Source organism: Aythya ferina (assembly GCF_964211825.1).
Source record: "Aythya ferina genome assembly, chromosome: 6".
Taxonomy (NCBI): Eukaryota; Metazoa; Chordata; class Aves; order Anseriformes; family Anatidae; genus Aythya; species Aythya ferina.
Window position 1 is genome coordinate 4,575,732 of NC_140303.1, and position 17,225 is coordinate 4,592,956.

General features: G+C 38.5%; 1 protein-coding gene across 1 annotated transcript in view; it reads right to left on the reverse strand.

Moving 5' to 3' along the window:
- The window catches only part of LOC311438552 (uncharacterized protein), a gene marked incomplete at its 5' end in the record, with an annotated part of 410,467 nt that overhangs the window by 19,762 nt on the left and 373,480 nt on the right, over window positions 1-17,225 (reverse strand). Inside the window, 2 exons of the mRNA XM_084523032.1 lie at window positions 635-789; window positions 3,314-3,463. The remainder of the gene's footprint in view (window positions 1-634; window positions 790-3,313; window positions 3,464-17,225) is intronic.

Genomic DNA, 17,225 nt, shown 5'->3' on the forward strand with positions numbered 1-17,225 from the left:
GGTTCTGGCCCCCCAACTCGTCCTGGCCCCACTCCCTGTACTTTGGAGTATGTGTGCTGTACGACACAGAGCCCAAGGCTGCATCCTTGATTTTTGACAAAAGCCTAGGAAGCAGCTGGTTGTTAAAACAAATTCCCTTCTCATTTGAAAAGTTGCCAAGAAGCATGGATATTTACCAGCTTATTTCTGCTGTGTCTCAATATTTCTGTATTCATTTACTAAGTACTGAACTTGTATCTCATCTGAAAGTGCACTGTAGCCAGACGATCATGGCCTTAAACAGCTTTTATCTAGCTACATTGAATAATGGTCAAAATAAAGATACAGTGGCATAACTTGGCTTAAGATAAACTACTGAGTTTCAGTGGACTTCTGTTTTTCATAAAAATGTTTAATTAAAAAAAAAAGGTGCTCATAAAAGCATTCTTTCTAAGGAATTATGATAAGCCTTGGGTTGACTAATAACAGGTGGTATTGTGATAGAAATTGTGGAGGGTTTGAAGTTATTTAAGAATCATTATTTAAATATAGTTTCCTCTTGTCTCCAGAAATAATGGAATAATAATAATAAAAAAGAAAAGCAGTCAGGTACAATGGAAAACATACATTTCCTGAAATTATGCACTTCCCCTACCTCATATTTTTAAGAAGATCCTGGGACTTGAGTCATCCAGTCACTGGCAGTAGGATGTTCAGTCCAGACAGCAGCGGCATGTTTCTCTACACATGCTGGTGGCACGCGATTTGAGTGCACAAGTGAGGGAGATCATCATCCCAGACGTTGTCCAGCTGTATGACAGTTGTGAAAATATGTGAATAAGTAGCGAAACATATTTCAACTCAATTTTTCAGAAATTGAGCTTGACTTCAAACTCGAATATCAAACTCAAACATTAAACTTGATGTTTGAGCTTGACTGCTTGAAAGACTAAATGCATAAATTTAATGCTAAATTTAAGTAGAATAACAAATTTCTTGAATTTTTGGCTGCACTGCTAAATCACCAAAATAACAAAAGATATGGACAATAGACTCTCACCATTGGTGATCAGTTTAGTTTAATTACATCTAGCCACAATTCAGTTTATATTTCTAAAACCAATGGCTGTTTCTTTTGGGGGTAGACATCTTCATTCAGAATGTTTGCTTATGTAGGAGAGAGAAGTGAAATAAAACATTAGATATTAGATCCAATTTTAGGGCAGATCTAGAATCAATAAAAGAGATTAATTAATTATAAAATAGGATTGATAGGATGTCTATGGAACAGCCCACCTGAAGACAGCTAGACAGAGAGAGAGATGTTTAGATTTCCTTCCATGAGAAAATGTATTTTTGCTAGGTGATTTTGCCTGGCTTCAGCTCTGTCATCGTGAGTGTAAATGACATGATTTGATCCCTTGAACATCATACTACTTGTTTTCAATGGCCCAAGAAACGTCAAATCTATTTGAAAAATAAAATAGTTTTGGTCTTTAAGCATGTAAGGGCAAACTATTCCTGGTGTTACATGTCTCTGTGCTACACTACTGACATTTACAGGGAAATGCACAGCAGAAAGTTTCAAACTACTTCTTGGAACATTGTGAAATGAAGTGCTGGAGTACAAAGGGAGTTACCAGTTGCCCCAGTTGTGTCCACCTAGCAGGAGACTGCAAGTGTAAGTAGGTATTTAAATACGTAGGTATTTTTCATAAGGCATTGCTGCAGTTACTTTTTTTCACTTTCCAGATGTTTTTCTTCTTCTTCTTTTTCTCTCCCCTCCCTCCCCCCCCCCCCCCCCCCTTTTTTTTTTTTTTTTCTGCTATGCATGGTCTTTTAAATTCTGGCCTTTTTTTTTTTTTTTTTGGTTATATCTTTTTTCCCTCTGACAGGCTGCTGGCAATACAGCTATGATGGCACACGGTGTTTGATATCCCATGACAAAAGCACCTGCAGAATTCAGAAACTAGGCTAAATTAGGCCCACAATTTTTAATGAATTTTGAATTATGCAGTTAATCTATTTGTGAGTTTTACAACTCTTTCATTCTGAAAGAAAAAAAAGGAAAGAAATGCAAACAGACAGTCAAAAAATGATATCTAGTTATTGGGCCACATGTGGTAGAATGCTGAGATTTTATTTTCTTCTGGAACTACTACCTCTTATAAAGCCCATCCATCATATGTAATGAGGGCTGTCAGGAATATTTAGCTGAGAAATAGCTACTTGATATGCTAATGGTGGTCCCTTAGTGAATACATTTGGTTCTGCTGCCTGACATTAATGGTTTTCATAATCTAATGAATGATGTGTGTAATAGAGGTAAGGCCACAGGGAATGACATTCTGAAACTAAGGGAAGTACTATATATGTATTTTATAAACATATGCATTTTATATATATATGTACACACACACACACACATACATTCACAGAGAGAACACAAAGTTCCTTTTCCAAGATGGATAATATCAGCACCAGTTAGGGAGAAACTACATAGGTTGAGCAAATCTTTGATATTGACATTTTAAACTGTAAATTCTAAAATATCTGTAGTTCCAGGGCTGTATGAAATACCAAGGAATGTAGTAAGCAGGAAGACTCCTTTTCACTTTTACAGCTCTTAGTCTTACTTCAGAACTGAAACCTTGTCCCTCAGTTCCTGCCAATGACAGCAGCCCTGCAGGCTCCTTGTGGCTGGGAAGAACTGAGAAACCCTGATGAACGCCTGCAACTCATTGAAAGATGCCATCCTAACCATGTATTTCTATGAAATGACTTTGGAGGAGATAGGCAGTAGCTGCTAGTGCAACATGTGATATTCAAGAGCTGAAATCTTCCTCATGTGCCTGCACGTGGTTGGGTGTTTGTACTGACAAGCTCTTGTGACTATCTTTACCTGGCTAAAAAGACAGGGAATTTCAGTTCTAAGACTGAACTTTAGCCCCTGCTTCTGAAAAAAAGTATGTCGGAAACTTATTTCCTCCTTGGAGAGGAAATCATTTAACCAGGAGTCATGCTCTTGACAACCTCAGCTGTTAGATACGATAGAGATTTTCCCACTTTGCTTGTCACTCCATTTTCACATGCCACAGGTGTGGATGCTTGCAGGATTGCCCAGTTTGCCCAATACTCTATCAATGCCTGCTTTTTTCTACAGCTGAACTTTCTGCTATCTTTCATATGCGGAACATCTAGGTATGGTCTTGATCTCATAACTAGCTCTGAATATTAACAGTTACGGTGAATAAAGCAGAATAACAAAGATCTACACTCCTGTACAAATAAATTTGTGGAAAGCATTTGTATAGAGCAAGTCCAGAAACTATACCTCTGTATTAGTAGTCCTGTCTTCTCCTACAGTCCTGGTCTCTCCATGATGGTATGAGTGGCCTCAGAGTTGTGCTTGGCATAAAGCAGGTCCAGATGGCTGAGTGTCCTCTTTGTGATGCCAGTAAGTGTGTCTGCCTGTGCAATCCAACTGCAGAAATAAGTAGCCCCCCAAAAAATTAACAAAGTGATGACTGATAAAGACCCTTAATGATCTAGACATAAAGCAATTTGGGTTCACAGAGGACTGATCTTGCCACTCAAACTCAAGTGCTATTCTTGTGAAAGAATTACAGCATTAGACACCGGAGAGAGCACGAGGGGTGTAATATGATTCAATTTTTATGAATTTTTCATGTACCTGGAAATTTGCTCCCAAAGCAATTGGTTTGTGCATAGGCATGCAATACACATTGAAATCTGGGACAAAGAAAAATCTTTAAATGATAAAGTAGCAGTTTACAGGCTACTACAAGACTGTTTCTTGTGTTTGATCTCATCTTATATGATATTTGTGTTATTTTTATAATTATAAAGAGACAGAAAAATGAAATTAATGAAATCTTTAAATGACATTAACTTGTGAAGTGTTGCAAATACCAGAGATCCAAAGGAAAGGAAAAAGAACTTGACGTATAGACCAAAAATAACAGGCAAGCCTTAGAAGACTTAGAGCCATAGAAAATGAAAGATAAGTGTATCTAGAGGAAATTAATACAAAAGAGATGCAGTGAGAGGGAGTGACCTAGCAAAGCACAACACTGCCAAAGCTCAAGGAGATAACAGATTGGAAATTAGAGATGAGTTTACACCAAAGCAGCAATGTTAGGGAAGCATACAGTGTCATTATGCTTTGGAGCAGAAAAATAAGATTCCCTTCTGTGTCTTTTTAGATGTAAGTATATCTTAACCAGAGATAAATATCTTGGCAAATTGAATGGAGTTCAAAGATGAGCCAGAGAATCATTAGTATAGTCAGAGTGATTTACTTATGAGGAAGGATTAAAAGACTGAAACATGGTTTGTTTGGGAGACACGAGGCTCGAATCTGGAAATGCTGAATGTGCGTGAACAAAATGGAAATGGATTGTTTACACAGGAATGTGAAGGTATGTGATTAAGAAAAAGATTTTGGGAAAATCTCTCGGACGTTAAGATGTATCAGTTATGAAAAAAAGGAATCAAGAGAAAGCTGATGTTAATGGCCAACAAAGAAAATCGCAAACTAGGTAATTCCTCACAGAAATATTTATACTGCTTGCTTGTACTATCTCGCTGGGGCAGGGAAAGGGGCTGGGTGGGAAATGGTCTGACTGGTCTTTCTATCTCGCCTTCTGCAGGTGCTTGCAAATTATGTTTCTTGTTTTTTCCCACAGCTCTATTTTTAGGGAACTTGTGCAGACATGGAGCCTGACTGCCCTGTTTATATTCTTTTAGGACTACTTTATCAAAGTGTTGGGACTTCCTATTTTTAGCTATGGTGAACAGACCTGTTTTTAGGAGGAGTTTTGTACAGCAAGATCCTGCTTGTTTGCTATGGTATCTATGAGTCCTTGGAACCTCCCAGAGAGCTCTCCTCATGCCTCATGTGACCTACAGGCTCCCTTCTCTACCTTCAGACTTTTGGAGTTTTGCAGCACCTACAAGGAACCCAGACCTTAAATTGTATTTGGGCTCCTAATGTGGAGCATTCTCCAGGCTTCTAAATTTACTAAATAATAAATAATAAAGAGGTTTCATAAAACACCGCTGAGTTACTTAAGTATTACTTATGATAACTAGGTGACATATTTCAGGTTAAGTCTTCGTCTTACACATAAATAATGGCAACAATATGTTCCAGCTTAAAAAATGTAAGGATACCTATAAATCTAATTTAGTAAAAATTGTAAGTACTCCCTGAAAGATTATTAATGATTTTATTTGATTTTTATTTGTCCTTCTACCTGGCAGATGGCACAGTACAGATGGTTCTCTATAATACCACCAGCATTTTTGTTTGAATGAATGCTTTAATTTATAAATCATTTATACATCACATTTTGTCACTGTTGAATTAGTACTCAGGCTTCTTATTAAATATATTGTACCACTGAAAGAAACTGCAAAAAGTGGCATATCTACTCCTTTTCTCTTTCTGGCAGAGCCAATATCATAGTTTATTTCTTATGGAAAGGCTTGATTAAAAGACTTGCTTCCCTGTGAGAAGCAGCAGAGCCAGGACCCCCTGCTGCAGGATTTGATTTTTGTAATGAGTGGGAGTTTGGTACCAGATTTTGATCTTACAGATGAGATCAGGATCTAGGCTTTCCTATACAGGCTGGAGAATATATATTTCTACTTTATTAGTGATTTAGGAGGAATTTTCACATGACAATTAAAGCATATGGTAGGTCTCAGTCACCCACTTGAAAAGATCTTCAGGGGTGACTAAATAAGAAATATTCTGGAATAAAAATTGCTGAATGCAACAGTAGGCAGAGTCAAAGAAGAATCTGCAGCAAAATCAAATAGCTTGAAAGGTAACCTGCAATCCTCATGAGAATAGCTAACACTGTAATAGCTAATACTGTATTTGTCCAGGTGAGATGTTTAATTTAAACATCTTTTTATTCATCTTTTTATTTAAAGACTAATAAGAATAACAGGGGCAGTTCTTACACAACATGAGGGGTGTGCAATGAGGCCACTTCAGACTCCTTCATCTTGTGACTTCTCCTCCTCAGCCTGGAGCTGAGCAGTCACTGAGTTGGTGCAGGGACTGCCCTGGCCCTACCTGCTCTGCTAAAATATTGCTCCAGGGTCAGAACTGCTGCCTTTCATGCTCATATTGACTGGTTGTTTTGTTTGATTGACATTCACCTTCTCCACATTCTCTTTCATTGTGACAGGGCTGATTTCAATAGTAGGTCAGGGCTGAAGTTGACAGAAATATAGAGAAATTTCTCCTCTGCTTTCTTCCTATGGTCTTTCCCCTGGTGTTTCCTGGTCATATTCCATCCACTTTTCCATAATCATAACTGCTCACTTTTCTCAGCCTGTCTCTTAATAATGCAAGTATGACTCAGCCTCTTTCCCACCCAACAAATTCTTGTCCTTGCCCAGTTCTCCAGCTACTTCTCTTTCTTTCTTCTTCTTCTACACATTTACTTTACTCATTCATTATCACATAGTAATATCAGCAAGCGTATTAACTCCTGATTCATCTGTTTCCAGGTCCTTCAGCTGACTCAATGAGTCTAAATTTTACCAGCTTTTATTTACCCAAATGTAGCTGCAAATATCACTTCCCTGACTTGCCCCTTTGATAATGCCTCTTTTGTTACATTTACCTCCCTTCTAATTCCCTCCTTTATTAAAAAATACATGTCTTTGCTTGTCATCACCATGCACTTCATTACCTATCTCCATTTTACCAACTGTTTTTAAGTACTTTGTGATGCTTTCTCTAGCCTATGATGCCATTCTTCCTAATGTTCTTGCTAAAGACTCAAACAAGCACATTAATAGCTTCTGTCATATCTCCCCTTCAATTTGGACTAACTCCTCATGAACAACCAAAGATCTTACATTTATTGGATTTGCCCATTACATGATTCCTCTTGAAACCTGGTATTTATTTTCCCAATGTTCAGACACATTTGCTTATCTCAGTGATAAAAATACTTTTACAATGTTCTCATGTTCTCCTTCAAAACATTAATTCCTTTTATGTTTTGATGGTAAATATTAAAGACAGTGTTCATCTCTTCCTGATTGGCATTTGTACCAAGGCAGCACAAGAAGGGAACAGTCCAGGCCGCTGTCCTTAGCTGCTGTGATAAATACATATATTAATTTCAATTGTGCTATGGAATGAATGGATGTCATTTGATTTCACATGAAGCTGTAAGTGACCTTTGCCTACACTGGACACATATGGGCTATTTCTTCCAATAATCTTCAGCATTTCCTTCCTGTTATTTGCTGGTTTTCAATTGCCAGTTATAATCTAAGCAAAACAACCTCCCATTTCCATTATTTATTCTAAGATGTTGTTAAGTGGGAAAGTCCTTTTTCCCCAAATATGCATAAGAGACTCATTTATGATGAGATTTAGTTGCAGTCTAAAAAAGCATAGCTAGTTCATGCCATAACATATATTATTTTTCAGAGGGGAAAAACGCAAGTCGTGGCATTTGCTTTAAATTCAGATTATTACATAAAATACACATCAATTAATCACAGGAGGGTTATGTAGGCAAGCATACCCCATTGTCATATATACTTTGCATTTGCAGAGCCGGTGTCACTTCTAAACAATTTAAACCACAGTCCCATATGTTGAATTCATGAAATCATTCCCTAATGAAAGTTAAATGAAAAACTCATTAATACCCAGTGAGGCAGAGGCGCGTATGAGAGACTCCCACTGGTTGATTTACTGGGGTATCTGCCATAGATATGGAAATATATGAGAGTTATTTTCAAGCACATTGAGTAGAGAGTAGGTAAATAATTATCTTGGGGTATGCTGTTGAGGGGCATTTATACCATACATACAGGACTGCAAACTGGAGGAGGTGCTGGGGGCTGACTCCGACACCTCAAAGATTCCCAGTAAGCTGTCACTGAGTAGGAAATCTCATTCTCAGGATCTGGATTGAAGTTTTGGTTATTTCATTCACGTAATTATGACTTACAAAAAAACCCTCCTTGTCATGCTTTACACTCTGAAGCACAGTGGGACAGAAGGAGCTATTTCTGTGATCTTATGTATGACAATGCATGACCACCCGCTGTGCAGTAAACAGTATTTTGTTAATAAGTCATTTAGCCTTGGTACTCATTTGAGTTTAATTGCATATATCTGAAAACTTATTTCAATGTGATCCTTAGAGAGGTAGCCAAGCAATGCTTACCAACAGAATTGTACTTTTAGAGAGCTTCATACATTTTTAGTTTTCCTTCTGATGTGTATTGCACTGGAAAATTTCATTACAAGCAAGTGGCCAACATATATCCAACCATTTCTGTACCTGTGAAGTATCACAATGTGCTAGAAAACTTCGGGAAAGCTGCAGCAGTGCTTGCCCTCCCCCCATCACTCAGCAGGCTAAAATGTAAAGCTCCACTGAGGAGAAGAAAAATAAGCCCTACAGCTGAAAGTAATGAGAGCTAGCCCAGACATGAACAAATGTTGACACTTCTAGTGTGAAGAAAATACACTATTACAAAAGAAGTGTCATATATGGTTTCAGAAAGCAAACAAGCAAACAAAACTAACAGCATAGGATATGAATTTGTTATTGCATTCACAGCATTATTGTATGGCTTCCTAAATTAATTTGTTGTTACCTGATGAAGAGAGAGGAAAAAACCTTCTTATCTCTGGCATGTCACCTTTCATTAAAACAGTGTTTGTCTGAGATTCTGTTATTTGCAGTTGCTCATCTGTTAAATTAGAAGTTTTAATTCTTCACAGTTTGTCACCTTTTTAATTCTGGTCTGTTGACACATACTTCTCTGCAATGCAGAAAAGGTTGAAAATGAAATTTAAAAGAAAATTAGCAGAGATGGTGACTAAAGCATTGGTTTTTGGCTTTTTTTTGCAATGTATGTTAGATAGGTCTAGGATCCTCAGGTAGATGTATACAAGTAGATGGTGCCACCACGACGTTGTGCATGTTTCTAGGTAATGAATCATATCTGCTTTAGGAAAACCCAGTGCCTTACTTTTTGAAAATTGAGAGTATTGAGGATTAAGCTGTTTTTTTTCAAATCTCCATTTACCTAAAGGAATGGAGTGAATCTGAACTACACTTGAAGGAGGCACTGTCAGTCATGTTTGTCTTGCAAACACAGTGTGCCCCTGTGTGCAATTTGAAGGGAATTTTGCCTCAGATGCATTTATCTTTGCCAAGATTTTCCAGGAGCTGATACAAATGTCCATCTGTTTTGCACAGACTGGTGTTCCCATGTAGCACTGGCCAGGGGCTGGAGATACAGCTTAATACAAGGGTGTTGGATAAACTCTTCTCATTTTTCATGAAGGAGATATTTCCTCATTCTGTGCAAATGCAAACATCTGCAACTACTGGAGTGAATGTACTTCAGTAACACGTTTGGTCCAGTGGCAGATGAAGATACCAAAGGCTCCAATTTCACTGTCTTTTGTGCATGGCTATACCTGAGTCATTCCAATCTGGTATGGAAGCATGAGTTTTTGCACCAACAAATCCCAAATGGAAAACAGACCACCTGTAACTGTGTAGCATATCTGGCTGCATTGTGGCATCTCATCTTCTTCAAACTTTAATGACTATTGGTGAAATGCAACAGAACACTAATTCCTGATGAGAAGGACTCATTTCTGAAAGTCAATCTGACGCTGCTTCCTTGCATCTTTCCATTACATCCAGGGAAAGAAAAATAATCAAATCAGAAATGGATTTCAGCTAGCTAGATAACCATATGCATGAATGTGTAAAGTAATTACTGAAAATACAACTTTTGGGTATGATCAAAAGCCTGATCTCACTGTAGACTTAGCACTGTGTGTACAGGGCAAGAATGCGGCACTACCAACAGCAAAAAATACATAAATGAAATGGGAAAAGAGAAAAAGAGAATGGATTATTATTTTTTTTTTTAAGTTTTCATAAATAAGCTGAATCATACAGACAGTAAATGGAAGTGTAATCTAAAGTGCTCTATAGCCCTTGGTAGTCCTACAGCACCTAGTCCTTTATTCACAGAATAGACTTATTGCAAGGAAAATTCTCACAGTCTCCATGTTCTCAGAAGATGAGATGAATGAGAGAAAAAAAAACAAAACAGAAATAAAGGCCTCACTTAAACATAGAAATTGCACCAATTTAAAGGGGTAGGGATAAACAGAGGAGAACTTGATCTATTTAAGTGTCCACTGCGGAGCTTCCACAATTCAACTAAACTGACCTAGCTCACACCGTTAGCTGACACATAAGTCTCTGCGTGGCTCAGGTCTCTTGGCTATTACTTTGTGCTTTGCTGGCCAAAACTCACTTGTTCAACAGGAATTTTCCTTAAAGTATAAACTGAGATACTTTGTAATGAGTTTGATGAAAAAAGTGTAGAAAAGAGATGCATCAAAAAGAACAGTTTAACTATTTATTTATTGTTAAGCATTTATACATCTACACTTTTCCTTAGATTTGTCTGGTTTTGAGATGGAGTTAGACTAAGTAAGCCTCAGGAATGGGTGCACAAAAGCTATTTCCCTAACCATAACAAATATGGAATTTAATAACAATCACTTCTGTGACAAAATTAATTGTAATGCTACTTCTAACTTCATTATTGATATGCTTTTCCTGTCATAATGAAGGATCAGATTACCTCCCTAAAATACATGCTTCTGGCAAATAGAGAATAGGTCATGTTCACCAGCTGCATTACCAATTGCTTACTTACAGCCACACTCAAAATATCTATTAGGTGTTTAAAATGCATATAATGTGTTACAGTGGGTAGCTAGCTACCAACCAGATGTTTCCTGCTCACACACACACACAATAAGAGAAAAATCTATGGCAGTGGGAAAAACAATAACCATCTTCTGTCCATAAATTTAGTTAGGGAAAACATAATCTTTGAGCTAGATTTATTTTTTACTTTGACTGTAAGTTTATTCATTTACTATACTTTAAAAACTAAACACTTTAAATAAGTAAAATGAGAAGGATGTTACTGATTTTGATGGGAGTCTCTATACTAACAAGATTCAGAACATTGATTCAGTAATCTATCTTGTAGTCAAGGGAAATTGGTAGTTGCATTTCCTGTATGGTGGCTTAAAACCCTTCTTTACTCTCTTACTAAACTAGTAGAGTGGCAAAATATATATTTTGTGATAAATTTCATCATCTTAATCTTTTCTTTAGTATTTAAATAAAATTAAAGTTTCAATGTGTGTAGTTTCTTAAATAGGTAGTATACATAATTTTATTATGAGTGAAGTTATGCCACAGTGCTGATAAGATTAAGCAAGAAGCTTCTCCTATGACTCCTGAATTTATTTACTTTGATTTAAAATTATAAATGATGCTTATCCAAGACCTTAGGCACCATAACACACCATTAACATTACAATAAAGTCTCAGCAGTATTAAACTAATCACTCAGTCCGACAGACTCCTACAGAGATTCCTTCTCATTCTTTCCTTATGGGAAGAAAAACCTTAACCCCACTCCCAAAGCATCCTCTAAAAAAGATTGAAGCCAATCCAGTTAGAAGTAATTCAAAGTGCGGGAAGAAAGCAATTTTAGAAACCTCAACTTTTATAGAAATGACTTGTTACATGTTTCCCTGCTTTTTATAGTGAGCGGTAAGTGTGCTTTGGGATCCCAGTTGTCCACTGTTAAATATTTTTGTCTTTGAAATTGTGACTTGGAAAGGTATTCTCTGGGACAGCTTGCTGAGCTAACTGGACTAATGGTGTGATTTGCCATGGCATTGGTGTTCTGCTCATTTGTGAGTATTTGCATGAGCAGATGTTTTGTTGGAATATACATTCCAGTCATCCAGCATGGAGGTTGTAACCATATCCTCTACTACAGATGGTCACATGCATCCTAAAACTTGGTATATATTTTGGATAAATTTATTATTTGGATTCCATTATAGAAGTCAGTCAAAAGAAAGGTCACTTTGGGGGTATTAAATCACAGCTATTAGTTATGTCTATGCCGCTGATTTTCTGAAAAAAAGGTTTTCTTCCACCCTTACATCCATTTACCAGTTAATTGTCTGAATCAGATGAAAGCAACAGGGAAATATATAAAATCTATGATAAGAGCAGGATTAGATTTCAGTTGTGTTTCCTTAAACTTGCTATCAGATTGCATTGCCCTGTGGGAACAGTTTAAAGAGCTGCATACATGAAGACAGGTCAGAATTTGGGCTGAGCAGGGTACTCGTCCCACAAAACCTTGCATATTTGCTGAATAGTTTTTTAGACTTTACTCACATAGGGAGGGTGCCAAGATGGGTTTTTAGCATCAGCCAAATGAAAAAGAAAATCCCAGAAAGAAACAACGCTCTTCCTTCTGAAGCGGCCTTGCTGCATCTGGTCCCTTTTGACCCCAAAAAAGAAGGAAACGGATTAAGGGAGCCACAGGGTGGTGCTGATATTTCATTCCTGATACTTCCAGCATTTGATTCCTTCACAGGCTGCCTTCTCTCAGCATTGTCTGAGCCAGAGCTGTTTTGTTAATCATAATCGTCACTAATTTCCCTTCCTGCTGATAACTGCATGGTAGTTTTGCTGCTGTCACTCTATAGTAATGAAATGTCATTGCAGGTGGTACCAAATGCGGCAAAGTTAAACAGTGGGGACAAACTGTCTTCTTGGTTACAGCAGTTCGATGACATGGATTAATTTCAGAGGAGGTGCCTCTGTTTTCTCAGGGAGGTTCCCTTTTGCTCTTGTTCAAAGGGTATTGCATCAGTGGTCTACTAATTCTCACCAGCTTGGTCTTTCAGCAGAGGGAAGGACAGAATTTGTGCCATACTTAGCTTATCATTCCCAATTGCTGACATGTTCTTTTCTAGAAACCATATCCAAAGGAGATGACAGCAACCCAGACTGTTGAGGCAGCCTTGGCCTGCTGCATGCTGTGACTGGGTGAGAGAATGCACTTTGCACGTCTTGCCCACCTTATGTGAGTGAAGGGAGCAGAGGAGGAGCTGTGCCCCAAGTCACAGCTACCTCCCAAATGATCTTGTGTGCCAGAGCCCATATCTACACTGAGTCCAACAAGTCTGTTCAGTACTTGGAGGGTAACTTCAGTTAACAGATGAAGTCAAGGCAACCACAATCTGCTCTTAGAAAACTCGAGCACAGGAAGAAAAAATAAAAAAGGGAAAAAAAAATAAAAACTGTGTGTCATGGAGTTGCAAAGCTACATTTATGGTCCTGATATTAATTATCTCAAATGATTTCCCCAGGTACTTAATTTCTGAAGAAGTCATTCCTATGGCAAGCAATGTTTTAAGGGAAAAATTCACTGCACTACTTTTATCATAGTCACCACAGCATGGAATTATTTCAAATGAATTTCAAGTGCTGGTTCATCATGGCCACTGTGGGAATAATATACCAGGGGACTCTATTTCCTCAGCAATATTGCTCACTAGCTTCTGAGCAGAGAGAATGTGCTTCTAATGGTGCTGTAGAAGCCTCCTGGGCCATTTTATGGAGCCATTGCATTCAATCTATGCTTAGAAAAATATTGCTCTCTTGCAAAGCAAATAAAACCAGGAAAAAAAAGCTTATAGTGAGACCATATATCTTTTTTTCCAATCTTCTATGCAGATCAATAGAAAGCGTTCAGGTTGATTGAATGTTATAATTCTTCGCCCAGTTCAGATCAAAACCATAAAACTTAATACACTGGAAGAGTTACCCCATCTTGCTTTAAATGTCAAACTTTTTTCTTTTGTAATGTATTAATTAATCACACAGTCTACTTGGTAGATAGGAACCATCATTTACATTCCCATTTGCACAATGTGTGAGAGTTTGTTAGATGAAATCACATTTTATAACTGTTTTGAAGTTTCATTTTGATGAAAGAGCTTGAAAGTTCACTTTCTATATCCTTCTTAGATCAGAAGATTACAACCTTCATAGCAAATGCATCCTGCACAGGTCTACAGCATTGTGGAAGCATTACTGTGCATTCCATAGAACATAGTAAACACAGAACCTCATCTTTAAAATATTGCTGAAAAGCTTTGTCACAAAAATGAAGGGCCAACACTCTCCTTTTTGTAGGTATTTTGAAGAGCAAATTTGCAAGCATCAGTAAGAAATGTTATAGGTGTAGCAGAGCCTAACTTGGAGAAAAAATGGCACTGGAAGAGCTCTTGCAGAGTAAGATATGGTTGGCAGGAAGCAGGGGAGAAGTTACTGAGTAGGTGAATAAGATGCTTACATACACTGAATAATGCTGCTGACAAGGTGCACATCCAAAGTTGTATAGTCCAAAACTTCACTGGAGAAATGTGTTCATTTCAGTGGTTCTACAACGTAAAGGTCTCTAGGCCTATGAAATGGTTACTGTAGACAACCATACTTTATCTCACTCCTATCTGTTAAGAATAGCAGAAAGCTTCAGGTATAAGTTTGAGCTCTTCAAAGCTATGACTCTACCTTAGAGCAGCAAGCCCCTCTTCATTCCTGTGTTTTTCTCTCCCAGTCCTTGCACTCATTTGATACTGAACACAACTCTCGTATGGTTACCTGAGTTCACAATATCTTTCCTTTAGTGGTTATTTCCACTATGAAAAGCGGAGGCTATGTTGAAACTATGTCCTCAACGCAGCACCCATCAAATCAAACCCTGTGTGGGATTGCACCTGCTTCATGATTTTTTATACTGTGGTCTGCTCTCAAAATTGACTGCTAGATAACTGGGCTATTTTTGATATTAAAAAAAATAATATTTGAAAGATGTTATGTCATTTCCATGTCCCCTTTGGGGGAGGGGGGGGGCGCAGAAAGTCTGTGCCTCTTTTGGGAGGGTCAGATGCTGTGGTCTGTCTGAGACAGAACAATGTGGCAGCAGTTCAAGAATGTCTCTGTCCTGTTTCCTCAGAAAGTGTTCCATTCAAAATCTTAGTTAAAAGCCCCCATTAAAAGCTTTGAGGAAGAAATGTGCCCTGTGTGGCCCCCCTGAAGCCTGATGAAGCACCCACCATAGTGATTTGCAGCTCAGGGACACACAAGTCCATGGTGGATGTTAATTGTCATCATGGCAAAGTCTCTTCCCCTTTTTTCTCATGGTGAACATTTTATGGGCAATGAACCACAGGAAATAACTGCTACTGATTATAATGAAAATGCTGAATCCTCTTAAATTATGGCATCAGGCAGGAGCAGCACTGATGTAATTACTATGTTAATGATCAAGTAATATTTAAGTACTCCTGTGTGATTTTCTAGTATTTTTTAGTACTCATCTCTAATGTCCTGTGGAGGGTTTAAGAGCCGTTGCCATTCTCCTGCTGTGTCCCCTTGCAGAGAGTTTGATAGCTGCTGCTAACCCTGGTTAGGTCTCACAGCAGGGGCCAGGGCTCCTGTTGTTATACTGCTCTTCCTCTTGCGCATTGTGTTGAGGAGTTGCCCATAATCCCCTCCACAAGCCCCTTAGATGCCACTGTAGGGGTCTAAAGAGGTACCAGTGCTGTGATTAGGTTAGGTCTTCTGAGAGGAGACAGTCTCTTATTATTCCTTTCCCTGAGACCTTTTACACTGAAGGCAGGGCCTGGAGACAAAAGGCAAGGAATCAGCAAGGCCAATTTTGTAAAGGAATCGCTGAAGCCTCATGCCCATTGTTGGAAGAAATGGGTTAAAAACAGAAGATTAGCAAGGAGGATGGAATGACAACAAAAGACTGACAAGGAAGATCATAAATATGCTCAGGTGACCTTGCAGCTGGGAATAGGCAAAGCCTGGAAAGTAGTAATGTAGAAGACACATATCATACCTATTGCTGTTTGTCCTCTGTGCATTTGACAAGTAGCACATCTGTGTACAGATAACATAGGTGTTTGGTAGACTTGGAGGCACCCTATTGACACCCTTGAGCTCCCTGCCTTGGTACAGAGAAGATCAAAACCACAATGAAGATCACAGCATGGTGGTAAACCATGTCTGTGCAAACACTTCATAAACAGGAGGTCAGTGATCTTCTAGCACAGACCAAGCTTAGCAGTGCCTGCATCCCAATTTGTGTGCCTCCAGCTGGGTGTTCCTTTGGGGATCCTCTGGTTGCTAAGGTAGCAAAAATAAATTTAATCTTCATATTTCAGCCATGGGTCTATGGTTGTCCCTGCTGCCTGCCCATGCTGACACACACCAATACTTCTGAACTTCTACACTGCACGCAATTCTGGATGCATGTTTCAAAAACCAGCAGCCACCAATTTTTAATGAATAGTATTAATGTATCTAGACACATTTTTGGGGGGTGGAAAAATAGAATGCAGTTGTGATTTGAACTTGACAGCTGCCACACCTGCCATAGAGCTACCTTAACACCTTTTACCTAGCTGACAACTTTGAGCTGGAGGCTAATAATTATTTACTCAAAAAGCATTACACAGATGTTACTAAAAATCTAACCTTTTTAGTTCAATATTGCTTAACTTATTCATCAGTGACTTGGGTTAGAGTGACTCCTCAGCAAACTTGCTGATGGTGCAAAACTGGGAGGAGTAGCTGATACTTCAGAATACTGTGCTGCCATTCAGAGGACCTCAACATGCTGGAGAAATAGGCAGAGAGAAACCCCCTGAAGTTGAAAAAAGTGCAGGGTCCTGCACCTTCTGGTTTTGTTTTATGTAAGAAAGCCCTCCCCAGGTCTAGTGATACAGTAATAGCAAATCCCAACAGCAACAACAAATCCTACAATTGGAACATGTGTTAAGGAAGTTCACTTTTAAATCAGTGCTGTAAAGTACTAAGCCTGAGTATTTTTATTTTTTACTGCTTATGATCAGAAACAATGTTTGTGCTTGGGTTGCCTCAGCTGTTGGACCACGTTTGTGGGTAAGAACCTCCTGCACTGGCCCTTACTTTTCTTATTTTGTAAAGCAAAAAATGTCCTCCAGCACAGATTATTTCCACTGTGCCATCATTTGACTGGAAAAAAATAACCCTAAATCTTCCATGTGTGGAATCCTTTTGCATTTCTTTGTATTGTGAATATTCTACCCAGGGAAACTGTGTTATTCACACATCTCAGGCTGAGAGCAGTGCCTGTCACTTGACAGCAGGGCTTGCTGCAGAGGTGGTGGCCCAGAGTCCTTTCTCTGTCTCAAGCAAGTCCTGTTTCTCAAAGGTTTGTGAAGCTATCCTGAGCTTGGCTCACTGTGACTACTTATA